At 39.0% G+C, this 15588-nt stretch overlaps 2 non-coding genes across 2 annotated transcripts; both read left to right on the top strand.

Annotated features, from left to right (window-relative positions):
* Positions 1-2993: 2993 nt before the first annotated feature.
* LOC148561399 (small nucleolar RNA R71) lies at positions 2994-3101 on the top strand. The gene has a single exon (XR_015887617.1). It is a non-coding gene; the product is annotated as a small nucleolar RNA R71 (small nucleolar RNA).
* Positions 3102-11474: 8373 nt separating this feature from the next.
* Positions 11475-11582, top strand: LOC148561400 (small nucleolar RNA R71). Its single transcript, XR_015887618.1, has one exon. It is a non-coding gene; the product is annotated as a small nucleolar RNA R71 (small nucleolar RNA).
* Positions 11583-15588: the final 4006 nt, after the last annotated feature.

Here is a 15588-nt window from a genome sequence, read left to right on the forward strand (position 1 = left end):
TTTTTCTTAGTGATGGGCTTCTCTTCCTCAATGTGAATGTCTCCTTCTATGGAAGCTCCAGCTGAGTAACATAGATGGCAGATAAGATGAGGAAAAGCTAGGCTTGCCCCAGGAGAGGGCTTTTCGGCTATTTTGTAGAGTTCAAGGGAGATGACTTCATGAACCTCTACTTCTTCTCCAATCATGATGCTATGGATCATGATGGCCCGATCCACAGTAACTTCAGATCGGTTGCTAGTGGGGATGATGGAGCGTTGGATGAACTCCAACCATCCTCTAGCCACAGGCTTGAGGTCCAATCTTCTTAGTTGAACCGGCTTGCCTTTGGAGTCAATCTTCCATTGAGCTCCTTCCACACATATGTCCATAAAGACTTGGTCCAACCTTTGATTAAAGTTGACCCTTCTAGTGTAGGGGCGTTCATCTCCTTGCATCATAGGCAAGTTAAACGCCAACCTCACATTTTCCGGACTAAAATCTAAGTATTTCCCCCGAACCATTGTAATGTAATTCTTTGGATTCGGGTTCTTACTTTGATCATGGTTCTTAGTGATCCATGCATTGGCATAGAACTCTTGAACCATTAAGATGCCAACTTGTTGGATGGGGTTTGTTAGAACTTCCCAACCTCTTCTTTGGATTTCATGTCGGATCTCCGGATACTCATTTCTCTTGAGCATGAAAGGGACCTCGGGGATCACCTTTTTCTTGGCCACAACATCATAGAAGTGGTCTTGATGGGCTTTGGAGATGAACCTTTCCATCTCCCATGACTCGGAGGTGGAAGCTTTTGTCTTCCCTTTCCCTTTTCTAGAGGATTCTCCGGTCTTAGGTGCCATCAATGGTAATGGAAAAACAAAAAGCTTATGCTTTTACCACACCAAACTTAGAATATTGCTCTCCCTCGAGCAAGAAAAGAAAGAATTAGATGAAGAAGAAGAAGAAGAAAATATGGAGAAGAGGGGGGAGGTGTGTTTCGGCCAAGAAGGGAAAGAAAGGGTTGTGTTGTGTGAAAATGAAGAAGAATGGAGGGCTATATATAGGGAAGGGAGGGGGGTTAAGTTTCGGCCATATAGGGTGGGGTTGGGTGGGAAATTGATTTTGAATTTTGAAGGTAGGTGGAGTTTATGAGGTAGGTTTATGGGGAAGAGTGGATGGATGTGAGTGGTGAATAGGTGATGGGGAAGAGAGATTGAGGTGATTGGTGAGGGGTTTTGGGGAAGAGTGTTTATGGGATTGTGTGAAAGAGGGGGTGAGAAGAAGTGAGTGGAGGTAGGTGGGGATCCTGTGGGGTCCCCATATCCTGAGGTGATCTTGTGGGGTCCACAGATCCTGAGGTGCTTAAGGATTTACAACCTTGCACCAAATTAGGCATGTAAAATGCCTTTGCACACAACTCTGGGCGTTCAGCGCCAGGTTGGTGCCCATTTTGGGCGTTCAACGCCCATTTGTTGCCCATTTCTGGCGTTGAATGCCAGAACCATGCTTGTTCTGGGCGTTCAGCGCCAGCTCTTCTCCAGGGTGCATTTCTGGCGTTCAAACGCCCAGATGCTACCCATTTCTGGCGTTCAGCGCCAGAACCATGCTCTGTTCTGGCGTTAAACGCCCAAAACATGCTTCTTACTGGCGTTTAAACGCCAGTAAGGTCTTCCTCCAGGGTGTGATTTTTCTTCTGCTGTTTTTGATTCCGTTTTCAATTTTTATATTTATTTTGTGACTCCACATGATCATGAACCTAATAAAACATGAAAAACAATGAAAATTAGATAAATAAACATTGGGTTGCCTCCCAACAAGCGCTTCTTTAATGTCAATAGCTTGACAGTGGGCTCTCATGGAGCCTCACAGATGTGCAGAGCTTTGTTGAAACCTCCCAAAACCAAACTTAGAGTTTGGATATGGGGGTTTGACACCAAACTTAGAGTTTGGTTGTGGCCTCCCAACACCAAACTTAGAGTTTGACTGTAGGGGCTTTGGTTGACTATGCTTTAAGAGAAGCTTTTTCTGCTTCCTCTCCATGGATGCAGAGAGAGATCCTTGAGTTGTAAACACAAGGTTGTCCTTATTTAATTGAAGGATCAATTCTCCTCTGTCCACATCAATCACAGCTCTTGCTGTGGCTAGGAAAGGTCTTCCTAGGATAATGGATTCATCCTCTTCCTTTCCAGTATCCAGGACTATGAAATCAGTAGGGATGTAAAGGCCTTCAACCTTTACTAACACGTCCTCTACTTGTCCATAAGCCTGTTTTCTTGATGTGTCTGCCATCTCTAATGAGATTTTAGCAGCTTGCACCCCATAGATTCCTAGTTTCTCTATTACAGAGAGGGGCATGAGGTTTATCCCTGAACCAAGGTCAAACAGAGCCTTAAATATCATGGTGCCTATGGTACAAGGTATTATGAACTTTCCAGGATCCTGTCTCTTCTGAGGCAATGTCAGTTGATCCAGATCACTTAGTTCATTGGTGAACAAGGGGGGTTCATCTTCCCAAGTTCCAATGCCAAATAATTTGGCATTCAGCTTCATGATTGCACCAAGGAACTTGGCAGCTTGCTCTTCAGTAACATCCTCATTCTCTTCAGAAGAGGAATACTCATCAGAGCTCATGAATGGCATAAGGAGGTTCAATGGAATCTCTATGGTCTCTAGATGAGTCTCAGATTCCTTAGGTTCCTCAGAGGGAAGCTCCTTATTGATCACTGGACGTCCCAGGAGGTCTTCCTCCTTGGGATTCACGTCCTCTCCTTCCCTTACAGGTTCGGCCATGGTGCTTATGTCAATGGCCTTGCACTCTCCTTTTGGATTCTCTTCTGTATTGCTTGGGAGAGTACTAGGAGGGATTTCAGTGATCCTTTTACTCAGCTGGCCCACTTGTGCTTCCAAATTTCTAATGGAAGACCTTGTTTCATTCATGAAACTTACAGTGGCCTTGTCATCTTTGATAGCTCAGATAAACCATCATAGAATATATCCAGGATAGTCCATTCTGAAAGCATGTCAGAAGGACACTTTTTGGTCAGCTGCTTGTATCTTTCCCAAGCTTCATAGAGGGATTCACCTTCTTTCTGTCTGAAGGTTTGAACATCAGCTCTAAGCTTGCGCAGGTTTTGAGGAGGAAAGAACTTGGCTAAGAAAGCCGTGACTAGCTTATCCCAAGAGTTCAGGCTGTCTTTGGGTTGAGAGTCCAACCATATTCTAGCTCTGTCTCTTACAGCAAAAGGGAAAAGCATGAGCCTGTAGACTTCAGGATCTACTCCATTAGTCTTAACAGTATCACAGATCTGCAAGAATTCAGTTAAGAACTGAAAAGGATCTTCAGATGGAAGTCCATGAAACTTGCAGTTCTGCTGCATCAGAGAAACTAGCTGAGGTTTCAGCTCAAAATTGTTTGCTCCAATGGTAGGAATGGAGATGCTTCTTCCATGTAAATTGGAATTAGGTGCAGTAAAGTCACCAAGCATTCTCCTTGCATTATTGTTGTTGGGTTTGGCTGCCATCTCCTTTACTTGTTCGAAATTTTCAATAAAGTTGTCTCTGGATTGTTGTAATTTAGCTTCTCTTAGTTTCCTCTCCAGAGTCCTTTCAGGTTTTGGATCAGTTTCAACAAGAATGCCTTTTTCTTTGTCCCTGCTCATAAGAAAGAGAAGAAAAAAAAAAAGAAAAGAAGAGGAATCCTCTATGTCACAGTAAAGAGGTTCCTTATTGTTAGTAGAAGAAGAGAAGAAGAAAAAATTCGAACATAGATAGAAGAGGGGGTTCGAATTTGGTGAGTGATGTGAGGAAGAGATGTTAGTAGATGAATAAATAAATAAAAGGAGATGAAAAAGAAAGAATTTCGAAAATAATTTTTGAAAAAGAGTTAGTGATTTTCGAAAATGGGAGATATTTTCGAAAATTAGAGAGAGAGAGAGAGAGTTAGTTAGGTAGTTTTGAAAAAGATAAGAAACAAACAAAAAGTTAGTTAGTTAGTTGAAACAAATTTGAAAATCAATTTTTGAAAAGATAAGAAGATAAGAAGTTAGAAAAGATATTTTGAAATCAAACTTTGAAAAAGATAAGATAAGAAGATATTTTTGAAAAGATATGATTGTAATTAGTTTTGAAAAAGATTTGATTTTTAAAAATCACAATGAATGACTTGATTCACAAGAAATCACAAAATATGATTCTAGAACTTAAAGTTTGAATCTTTCTTAACAAGCAAGTAACAAACTTGAAATTTTTTAATCAAAACATTAGTTGTTATTATTATTTTCGAAAATTATGTGATAAAGATAAGAAAAAGATTTTTGAAAAATATTTTTGGAATTTTTGAAAACAACTAAGAAATATGAAAAAGATTTTATTTTTGAAAAAGATTTTGAAAAAGATAAGATTTTTAAATTGAAAATTTGATTTGACTCATAAAAACAACTAGATTTTAAAAATTTTTGAAAAAGTCAAATCTAATTTTCGAAATTTTAAGAGAGGAAAAGGGAAAGCTATTTTTTTTTTTTTTGATTTTTTTGAATTTTTATGATGAGAGAGAAAAACAAGAAAAATGATGCAATGCATGAAAGTTATGGATCAAAACAATGAATGCATGCAAGAATACTATGAATGTCAAGATGAACACCAAGAACACTATGAAGATCATGATGAACATCAAGAACACATTTTTGAAAAATTTTTAATGGAAAGAAAACATGCAAGACACCAAACTTAGAATTCTTTAATGCTTAGACATAAAGAATTCAGGAATGCATATGAAAAACAAGAAAAGACACAAAACATGCAAATGCAAAGATCAAACAAGAAGACTTACCAAGAACAACTTGAAGATCATGAAGAACACTATGAATGCATGAAATTTTTTCGAAAAATGTGAGATGAATATGCAATTGACACCACTTATAACATGACTCAAGACTCAAACAAGAAACACAAAATATTTTTGATTTTTATGATTTTATGTTTTTTTTGTATTTTCTTTTAATTTTTTTTCGAAAATTATTTTGAAAAAGAAAAATAAGGATTCCAAAATTTTTAATATGGATTCCAGGAATCTAGCATTCTTAGTCTAAAGCTCCAATCAAAGGGTCAGGCATGGCTTAATAGCCAGCCAAGCTTTAGCATGTAATCCAGACATGACACGCCTGACATTCCCTACAGACATGGCTTTACAGCCAACCAGGCTTCAACATGCTTCATGAAACACTAGAATTCATTCTTAAAAATTCTGAAGAAAAATATATTTTTGAAAATATTTTTATTTTAAGATTTTTTTTTTCGAAAACAAAGGAGAAATTTTTGAAAAATTTTTGAAAACTTTTTGACAACAAAACAAAAAGAAAATTACCTAATCTGAGCAACAGGATGAACCGTCAGTTGTCCAAACTCGAACAATCCCCGGCAACGGCGCCAAAAACTTGGTATGCAAAATTGTTACTCAGGTTGTGAATTGTTGTTTGAAATTGATTCCCTGGCAATGGCACCAAAAACGGATGCACAGAACCATGGTCTAAACATATCTTCACAACTTCGCATAACTGACCAGCAAGTGCACTGGGTCGTCCAAGTAATACCTTACGTGAGTAAGGGTCGAATCCCACGGAGATTGTTGGTATGAAGCAAGCTATGGTCACCTTGTAAATCTCAGTTAGGCGGATATAGAATAGTTATGTAGTTTTCGAAATGTAGTAATAAAAGAAGGATAGAAAAACTTATATAAATCATTGGTGAGAATTTCAGATAAGCGTGTAGAGATGCTTTCGTTCCTCTGAATCTCTGCTTTCCTGTTGTCTTCATCCAATCAGTCTTACTCCTTTCCATGGCTGGCTTTATGCAAGGGCATCACCGTTGTCAGTGGCTACATCCCCTCCTCTTGTGAAAATGGTCCAAGATGCCCTGTCACGGCACGGCTAATCATCTGAGGTTCCCGATCATGCTGGAATAGGATTCACCCTCCTTTTGTGTCTGTCACTACGCCCAGCACTCGTGAGTTTGAAGCTCGTCACAGTCATTCAATCATTGAATCCTACTCGGAATACCACAGACAAGGTTTAGACTTTCCAGATTCTCTTGAATGCCGCCATCATTCTAGCTTACACCACGAAGATTCCGATTAAGAGATCTAAGAGATACTCATTCAATCTAAGGTAGAAGGGAGGTGGTTGTCAGGCACGCGTTCATAAGGAATGATGATGATTGTCACGTTCATCACATTCAGGTTGAAGTGTGAATGAATATCTTAGAAGCGAAATAAGATGAATTGAATAGAAAATAGTAGTACTTTGCATTAATCTTTGAGGAACAGTAGAGCTCCACACCTTAATCTATGGAGTGTAGAAACTCTACCGTTAAAAATACATAAGTGAAAGGTCCAGGCATGGCCGAATGGCCAGCCCCCAAAACGTGATCACAGGATCAGAATACAATCCAGGATATTCCAAGATGTCTAATACAATAGTAAAAGGTCCTATTTATAATAAACTAGCTACTAGGGTTTACAGAAGTAAGTAATTGATGCATAAATCTACTTCTGGGGCCCACTTGGTGTGTGCTTGGGCTGAGCTTGAATGTTACACGTGCAGAGGCTCTTTCTGGAGTTGAACGTCAGCTTTTGTGCCAGTTTGGGCGTTGAACTCCACTTTGCAACTTGTTTCTGGCGCTGGACGCCAGAATTGGGCAGAGAGCTGGCGTTGAACGCCAGTTTGCTGGAAAGCCCTGGATGTCTACTTTCGAAAGCAATTGGAAGCGCGCCATTTTGAGTTCTGTAGCTCCAGAAAATCCATTTTCAGTGAAGGGAGGTCAGAATCCAACAGCATCTGCAGTCCTTCTTCAACTTCTGAATCTGATTTTTGCTCAAGTCCCTCAATTTCAGCCAGAAAATACCTGAAATCACAGAAAAACAGAAAAACTCATAGTAAAGTCCAGAAATGTGAATTTAACATAAAAACTAATGAAAACATCCCTAAAAGTAACTAGATCCTACTAGAAACATACTAAAAACAATGCCAAAAAGCGTATAAATTATCCGCTCATCACAATACCAAACTTAAATTGTTGCTTGTCCCCAATCAACTGAAAATCAGATAGGATAAAAAGAAGAGAATATACTATAAATTCCAAACTATCAATGAAACATAGCTCCAATCAAATGAGTGGGACTTATAGCTTTTTGCCTCTTGAATAGTTCTGGCATCTCACTTTATCCATTGAGGTTCAGAATGATTGGCATCTATAGGAACTCAGAGTTCAGATAGTGTTATTGATTCTCCTAGTTCAGTATGATGATTCTTGAACATAGCTCTTTTATGAGTCTTGGCCGTGGCCCTAAGCACTTTGTTTTCCAGTATTACCACCGGATACATAAATGCCACAGATACATAATTGGGTGAACCTTTTCAGATTGTGACTCAGCTTTGCTAAAGTCCCCAATTAGAGGTGTCCAGGGTTCTCAAGCACACTCTTTTTTTGCTTTGGACCTTGACTTTAACCGCTCAGTCTCAAGTTTTCACTTGACACCTTCACGCCACAAGCATATGGTTAGGGACAGCTTGGTTTAGCCGCTTAGGCCAGGATTTTATTCCTTTAGGCCCTCCTATCCACTGATGCTCAAAGCCTTGGGATCCTTTTTATTTACCCTTGCCTTTTGGTTTTAAGGGTTATTGGCTTTTTGCTCTTGCCTCTTGGTTTTAAGAGCTTTTGGCTTTTTCTGCTTGCTTTTTCTTTTTCTTTCTATTTTTTTCGCCTATTTTTTTTTTCTGCAAGCTTTGTTCTTTGCTGCTTTTTCTTGCTTCAAGAATCATTTTTATGATTTTTCAGATTATCAAATAACATGTCTCATTGTCATCATTCTTTCAAGAGCTAACATATTTAACATTCTTAAACAACAACTTCAAAAGACATATGCACTGTTCAAGCATACATTCAGAAAACAAGAAGCATTGTCACCACATCAATATAATTAAACTAAGTTCAAGGATAAATTCAAAACTCATGTACTTCTTGTTCTTTTGAATTAAAACATTTTTCATTTAAGAGAGGTGATGGATTCATAGGACATTCATAACTTTAAGACAAAGTTACTAACTACTAATGATCATGTAATGAAGACACAAACATAGATAAGCACTTAGCATAGAAAACGAAAAACAGAAGAAATAAGAACAAGGAATGAATCCACCTTAGTGATGGTGGCGTTTCCTTCTTGAGGAACCAATGATGTCCTTGAGCTCTTCTATGTCTCTTCCTTGTCTTTGTTGCTCCTCCTTCATTGCTTTTTGATCTTCTCTTATTTCATGAAGGATGATGGAGTGCTCTTGATGTTCCACCCTTAGTTGTCCTATGTTGGAACTTAATTCTTCTAGGGAGGTGTTGATTTGCTCCCAATAGTTTTGTGGAGGAAAATGCATATGAGGCATATCCGGGATCTCATGGTGATGAGCTTCCTGCGCCTCTTGAGCTCCATGAATGGGCTCTCTTGCTTGCTCCATCTTTTTCTTAGTGATGGGCTTCTCTTCCTCAATGTGAATGTCTCCTTCTATGGAAGCTCCAGCTGAGTAACATAGATGGCAGATAAGATGAGGAAAAGCTAGGCTTGCCCCAGGAGAGGGCTTTTCGGCTATTTTGTAGAGTTCAAGGGAGATGACTTCATGAACCTCTACTTCTTCTCCAATCATGATGCTATGGATCATGATGGCCCGATCCACAGTAACTTCAGATCGGTTGCTAGTGGGGATGATGGAGCGTTGGATGAACTCCAACCATCCTCTAGCCACAGGCTTGAGGTCCAATCTTCTTAGTTGAACCGGCTTGCCTTTGGAGTCAATCTTCCATTGAGCTCCTTCCACACATATGTCCATAAAGACTTGGTCCAACCTTTGATTAAAGTTGACCCTTCTAGTGTAGGGGCGTTCATCTCCTTGCATCATAGGCAAGTTAAACGCCAACCTCACATTTTCCGGACTAAAATCTAAGTATTTCCCCCGAACCATTGTAATGTAATTCTTTGGATTCGGGTTCTTACTTTGATCATGGTTCTTAGTGATCCATGCATTGGCATAGAACTCTTGAACCATTAAGATGCCAACTTGTTGGATGGGGTTTGTTAGAACTTCCCAACCTCTTCTTTGGATTTCATGTCGGATCTCCGGATACTCATTTCTCTTGAGCATGAAAGGGACCTCGGGGATCACCTTTTTCTTGGCCACAACATCATAGAAGTGGTCTTGATGGGCTTTGGAGATGAACCTTTCCATCTCCCATGACTCGGAGGTGGAAGCTTTTGTCTTCCCTTTCCCTTTTCTAGAGGATTCTCCGGTCTTAGGTGCCATCAATGGTAATGGAAAAACAAAAAGCTTATGCTTTTACCACACCAAACTTAGAATATTGCTCTCCCTCGAGCAAGAAAAGAAAGAATTAGATGAAGAAGAAGAAGAAGAAAATATGGAGAAGAGGGGGGAGGTGTGTTTCGGCCAAGAAGGGAAAGAAAGGGTTGTGTTGTGTGAAAATGAAGAAGAATGGAGGGCTATATATAGGGAAGGGAGGGGGGTTAAGTTTCGGCCATATAGGGTGGGGTTGGGTGGGAAATTGATTTTGAATTTTGAAGGTAGGTGGAGTTTATGAGGTAGGTTTATGGGGAAGAGTGGATGGATGTGAGTGGTGAATAGGTGATGGGGAAGAGAGATTGAGGTGATTGGTGAGGGGTTTTGGGGAAGAGTGTTTATGGGATTGTGTGAAAGAGGGGGTGAGAAGAAGTGAGTGGAGGTAGGTGGGGATCCTGTGGGGTCCCCATATCCTGAGGTGATCTTGTGGGGTCCACAGATCCTGAGGTGCTTAAGGATTTACAACCTTGCACCAAATTAGGCATGTAAAATGCCTTTGCACACAACTCTGGGCGTTCAGCGCCAGGTTGGTGCCCATTTTGGGCGTTCAACGCCCATTTGTTGCCCATTTCTGGCGTTGAATGCCAGAACCATGCTTGTTCTGGGCGTTCAGCGCCAGCTCTTCTCCAGGGTGCATTTCTGGCGTTCAAACGCCCAGATGCTACCCATTTCTGGCGTTCAGCGCCAGAACCATGCTCTGTTCTGGCGTTAAACGCCCAAAACATGCTTCTTACTGGCGTTTAAACGCCAGTAAGGTCTTCCTCCAGGGTGTGATTTTTCTTCTGCTGTTTTTGATTCCGTTTTCAATTTTTATATTTATTTTGTGACTCCACATGATCATGAACCTAATAAAACATGAAAAACAATGAAAATTAGATAAATAAACATTGGGTTGCCTCCCAACAAGCGCTTCTTTAATGTCAATAGCTTGACAGTGGGCTCTCATGGAGCCTCACAGATGTGCAGAGCTTTGTTGAAACCTCCCAAAACCAAACTTAGAGTTTGGATATGGGGGTTTGACACCAAACTTAGAGTTTGGTTGTGGCCTCCCAACACCAAACTTAGAGTTTGACTGTAGGGGCTTTGGTTGACTATGCTTTGAGAGAAGCTTTTTCTGCTTCCTCTCCATGGATGCAGAGAGAGATCCTTGAGTTGTAAACACAAGGTTGTCCTTATTTAATTGAAGGATCAATTCTCCTCTGTCCACATCAATCACAGCTCTTGCTGTGGCTAGGAAAGGTCTTCCTAGGATAATGGATTCATCCTCTTCCTTTCCAGTATCCAGGACTATGAAATCAGTAGGGATGTAAAGGCCTTCAACCTTTACTAACACGTCCTCTACTTGTCCATAAGCCTGTTTTCTTGATGTGTCTGCCATCTCTAATGAGATTTTAGCAGCTTGCACCCCATAGATTCCTAGTTTCTCTATTACAGAGAGGGGCATGAGGTTTATCCCTGAACCAAGGTCAAACAGAGCCTTAAATATCATGGTGCCTATGGTACAAGGTATTATGAACTTTCCAGGATCCTGTCTCTTCTGAGGCAATGTCAGTTGATCCAGATCACTTAGTTCATTGGTGAACAAGGGGGGTTCATCTTCCCAAGTTCCAATGCCAAATAATTTGGCATTCAGCTTCATGATTGCACCAAGGAACTTGGCAGCTTGCTCTTCAGTAACATCCTCATTCTCTTCAGAAGAGGAATACTCATCAGAGCTCATGAATGGCATAAGGAGGTTCAATGGAATCTCTATGGTCTCTAGATGAGTCTCAGATTCCTTAGGTTCCTCAGAGGGAAGCTCCTTATTGATCACTGGACGTCCCAGGAGGTCTTCCTCCTTGGGATTCACGTCCTCTCCTTCCCTTACAGGTTCGGCCATGGTGCTTATGTCAATGGCCTTGCACTCTCCTTTTGGATTCTCTTCTGTATTGCTTGGGAGAGTACTAGGAGGGATTTCAGTGATCCTTTTACTCAGCTGGCCCACTTGTGCTTCCAAATTTCTAATGGAAGACCTTGTTTCATTCATGAAACTTACAGTGGCCTTGTCATCTTTGATAGCTCAGATAAACCATCATAGAATATATCCAGGATAGTCCATTCTGAAAGCATGTCAGAAGGACACTTTTTGGTCAGCTGCTTGTATCTTTCCCAAGCTTCATAGAGGGATTCACCTTCTTTCTGTCTGAAGGTTTGAACATCAGCTCTAAGCTTGCGCAGGTTTTGAGGAGGAAAGAACTTGGCTAAGAAAGCCGTGACTAGCTTATCCCAAGAGTTCAGGCTGTCTTTGGGTTGAGAGTCCAACCATATTCTAGCTCTGTCTCTTACAGCAAAAGGGAAAAGCATGAGCCTGTAGACTTCAGGATCTACTCCATTAGTCTTAACAGTATCACAGATCTGCAAGAATTCAGTTAAGAACTGAAAAGGATCTTCAGATGGAAGTCCATGAAACTTGCAGTTCTGCTGCATCAGAGAAACTAGCTGAGGTTTCAGCTCAAAATTGTTTGCTCCAATGGTAGGAATGGAGATGCTTCTTCCATGTAAATTGGAATTAGGTGCAGTAAAGTCACCAAGCATTCTCCTTGCATTATTGTTGTTGGGTTTGGCTGCCATCTCCTTTACTTGTTCGAAATTTTCAATAAAGTTGTCTCTGGATTGTTGTAATTTAGCTTCTCTTAGTTTCCTCTCCAGAGTCCTTTCAGGTTTTGGATCAGTTTCAACAAGAATGCCTTTTTCTTTGTCCCTGCTCATAAGAAAGAGAAGAAAAAAAAAAAGAAAAGAAGAGGAATCCTCTATGTCACAGTAAAGAGGTTCCTTATTGTTAGTAGAAGAAGAGAAGAAGAAAAAATTCGAACATAGATAGAAGAGGGGGTTCGAATTTGGTGAGTGATGTGAGGAAGAGATGTTAGTAGATGAATAAATAAATAAAAGGAGATGAAAAAGAAAGAATTTCGAAAATAATTTTTGAAAAAGAGTTAGTGATTTTCGAAAATGGGAGATATTTTCGAAAATTAGAGAGAGAGAGAGAGAGTTAGTTAGGTAGTTTTGAAAAAGATAAGAAACAAACAAAAAGTTAGTTAGTTAGTTGAAACAAATTTGAAAATCAATTTTTGAAAAGATAAGAAGATAAGAAGTTAGAAAAGATATTTTGAAATCAAACTTTGAAAAAGATAAGATAAGAAGATATTTTTGAAAAGATATGATTGTAATTAGTTTTGAAAAAGATTTGATTTTTAAAAATCACAATGAATGACTTGATTCACAAGAAATCACAAAATATGATTCTAGAACTTAAAGTTTGAATCTTTCTTAACAAGCAAGTAACAAACTTGAAATTTTTTAATCAAAACATTAGTTGTTATTATTATTTTCGAAAATTATGTGATAAAGATAAGAAAAAGATTTTTGAAAAATATTTTTGGAATTTTTGAAAACAACTAAGAAATATGAAAAAGATTTTATTTTTGAAAAAGATTTTGAAAAAGATAAGATTTTTAAATTGAAAATTTGATTTGACTCATAAAAACAACTAGATTTTAAAAATTTTTGAAAAAGTCAAATCTAATTTTCGAAATTTTAAGAGAGGAAAAGGGAAAGCTATTTTTTTTTTTTTGATTTTTTTGAATTTTTATGATGAGAGAGAAAAACAAGAAAAATGATGCAATGCATGAAAGTTATGGATCAAAACAATGAATGCATGCAAGAATACTATGAATGTCAAGATGAACACCAAGAACACTATGAAGATCATGATGAACATCAAGAACACATTTTTGAAAAATTTTTAATGGAAAGAAAACATGCAAGACACCAAACTTAGAATTCTTTAATGCTTAGACATAAAGAATTCAGGAATGCATATGAAAAACAAGAAAAGACACAAAACATGCAAATGCAAAGATCAAACAAGAAGACTTACCAAGAACAACTTGAAGATCATGAAGAACACTATGAATGCATGAAATTTTTTCGAAAAATGTGAGATGAATATGCAATTGACACCACTTATAACATGACTCAAGACTCAAACAAGAAACACAAAATATTTTTGATTTTTATGATTTTATGTTTTTTTTGTATTTTCTTTTAATTTTTTTTCGAAAATTATTTTGAAAAAGAAAAATAAGGATTCCAAAATTTTTAATATGGATTCCAGGAATCTAGCATTCTTAGTCTAAAGCTCCAATCAAAGGGTCAGGCATGGCTTAATAGCCAGCCAAGCTTTAGCATGTAATCCAGACATGACACGCCTGACATTCCCTACAGACATGGCTTTATAGCCAACCAGGCTTCAACATGCTTCATGAAACACTAGAATTCATTCTTAAAAATTCTGAAGAAAAATATATTTTTGAAAATATTTTTATTTTAAGATTTTTTTTTTCGAAAACAAAGGAGAAATTTTTGAAAAATTTTTGAAAACTTTTTGACAACAAAACAAAAAGAAAATTACCTAATCTGAGCAACAGGATGAACCGTCAGTTGTCCAAACTCGAACAATCCCCGGCAACGGCGCCAAAAACTTGGTATGCAAAATTGTTACTCAGGTTGTGAATTGTTGTTTGAAATTGATTCCCTGGCAATGGCACCAAAAACGGATGCACAGAACCATGGTCTAAACATATCTTCACAACTTCGCATAACTGACCAGCAAGTGCACTGGGTCGTCCAAGTAATACCTTACGTGAGTAAGGGTCGAATCCCACGGAGATTGTTGGTATGAAGCAAGCTATGGTCACCTTGTAAATCTCAGTTAGGCGGATATAGAATAGTTATGTAGTTTTCGAAATGTAGTAATAAAAGAAGGATAGAAAAACTTATATAAATCATTGGTGAGAATTTCAGATAAGCGTGTAGAGATGCTTTCGTTCCTCTGAATCTCTGCTTTCCTGTTGCCTTCATCCAATCAGTCTTACTCCTTTCCATGGCTGGCTTTATGCAAGGGCATCACCGTTGTCAGTGGCTACATCCCCTCCTCATGTGAAAATGGTCCAAGATGCCCTGTCACGGCACGGCTAATCATCTGAGGTTCCCGATCATGCTGGAATAGGATTCACCCTCCTTTTGCGTCTGTCACTACGCCCAGCACTCGCGAGTTTGAAGCTCGTCACAGTCATTCAATCATTGAATCCTACTCGGAATACCATAGACAAGGTTTAGACTTTCCGGATTCTCTTGAATGCCGCCATCATTCTAGCTTACACCACGAAGATTCCGATTAAGAGATCTATGAGATACTCATTCAATCTAAGGTAGAACGGAGGTGGTTGTCAGGCACGCGTTCATAAGGAATGATGATAATTGTCACGTTCATCACATTCAGGTTGAAGTGCGAATGAATATCTTAGAAGCGAAATAAAATGAATTGAATAGAAAATAGTAGTACTTTGCATTAATCTTTGAGGAACAGCAGAGCTCCACACCTTAATCTATGGAGTGTAGAAACTCTACCGTTAAAAATACATAAGTGAAAGGTCCAGGCATGGCCGAATGGCCAGCCCCCAAAACGTGATCACAGGATCAGAATACAATCCATGATGTTCCAAGATGTCTAATACAATAGTAAAAGGTCCTATTTATAATAAACTAGCTACTAGGGTTTACAGAAGTAAGTAATTGATGCATAAATCCACTTTCGGGGCCCACTTGGTGTGTGCTTGGACTGAGCTTTAATGTTACACGTGCAGAGGCTCTTTCTGGAGTTGAATGCCAGCTTTTGTGCTAGTTTGGGCGTTGAACTCCACTTTGCAACTTGTTTCTGGCGCTGGACGCCAGAATTGGGCAGAGAGCTGGCGTTGAACGCCAGTTTGCGTCGTCTAAACTCGGCCAAAGTATGGACTATTATACATTGCTGGAAAACCCTGGATGTCTACTTTCCAACGCAATTAGAAGCGTGCCATTTTGAGTTCTGTAGCTCCAAAAAATCTATTTTGAGTGCAGGGAGGTCAGAATCCAACAGCATCACCAGTCCTTCTTCAACCTCTGAATCTGATTTTTGCTCAAGTCCCTCAATTTCAGCCAGAAAATACTTGAAATCAAAGAAAAACACATAAACTCATAGTAAAGTCCAGAAATGTGAATTTAACATAAAAACTAATGAAAACATCCCTAAAAGTAACTAGATCCTACTAGAAACATACTAAAAACAATGCCAAAAAGCGTATAAATTATCCGCTCATCAATGCACAAAACACTATTTTTTTTAAAGGGATCATGTGTG

The sequence above is a fragment of the Arachis ipaensis genome, chromosome B6 (genome assembly GCF_059453495.1).
Source record: "Arachis ipaensis isolate K30076 ecotype BB chromosome B6, ASM5945349v1, whole genome shotgun sequence".
Lineage (NCBI taxonomy): Eukaryota > Viridiplantae > Streptophyta > Magnoliopsida > Fabales > Fabaceae > Arachis > Arachis ipaensis.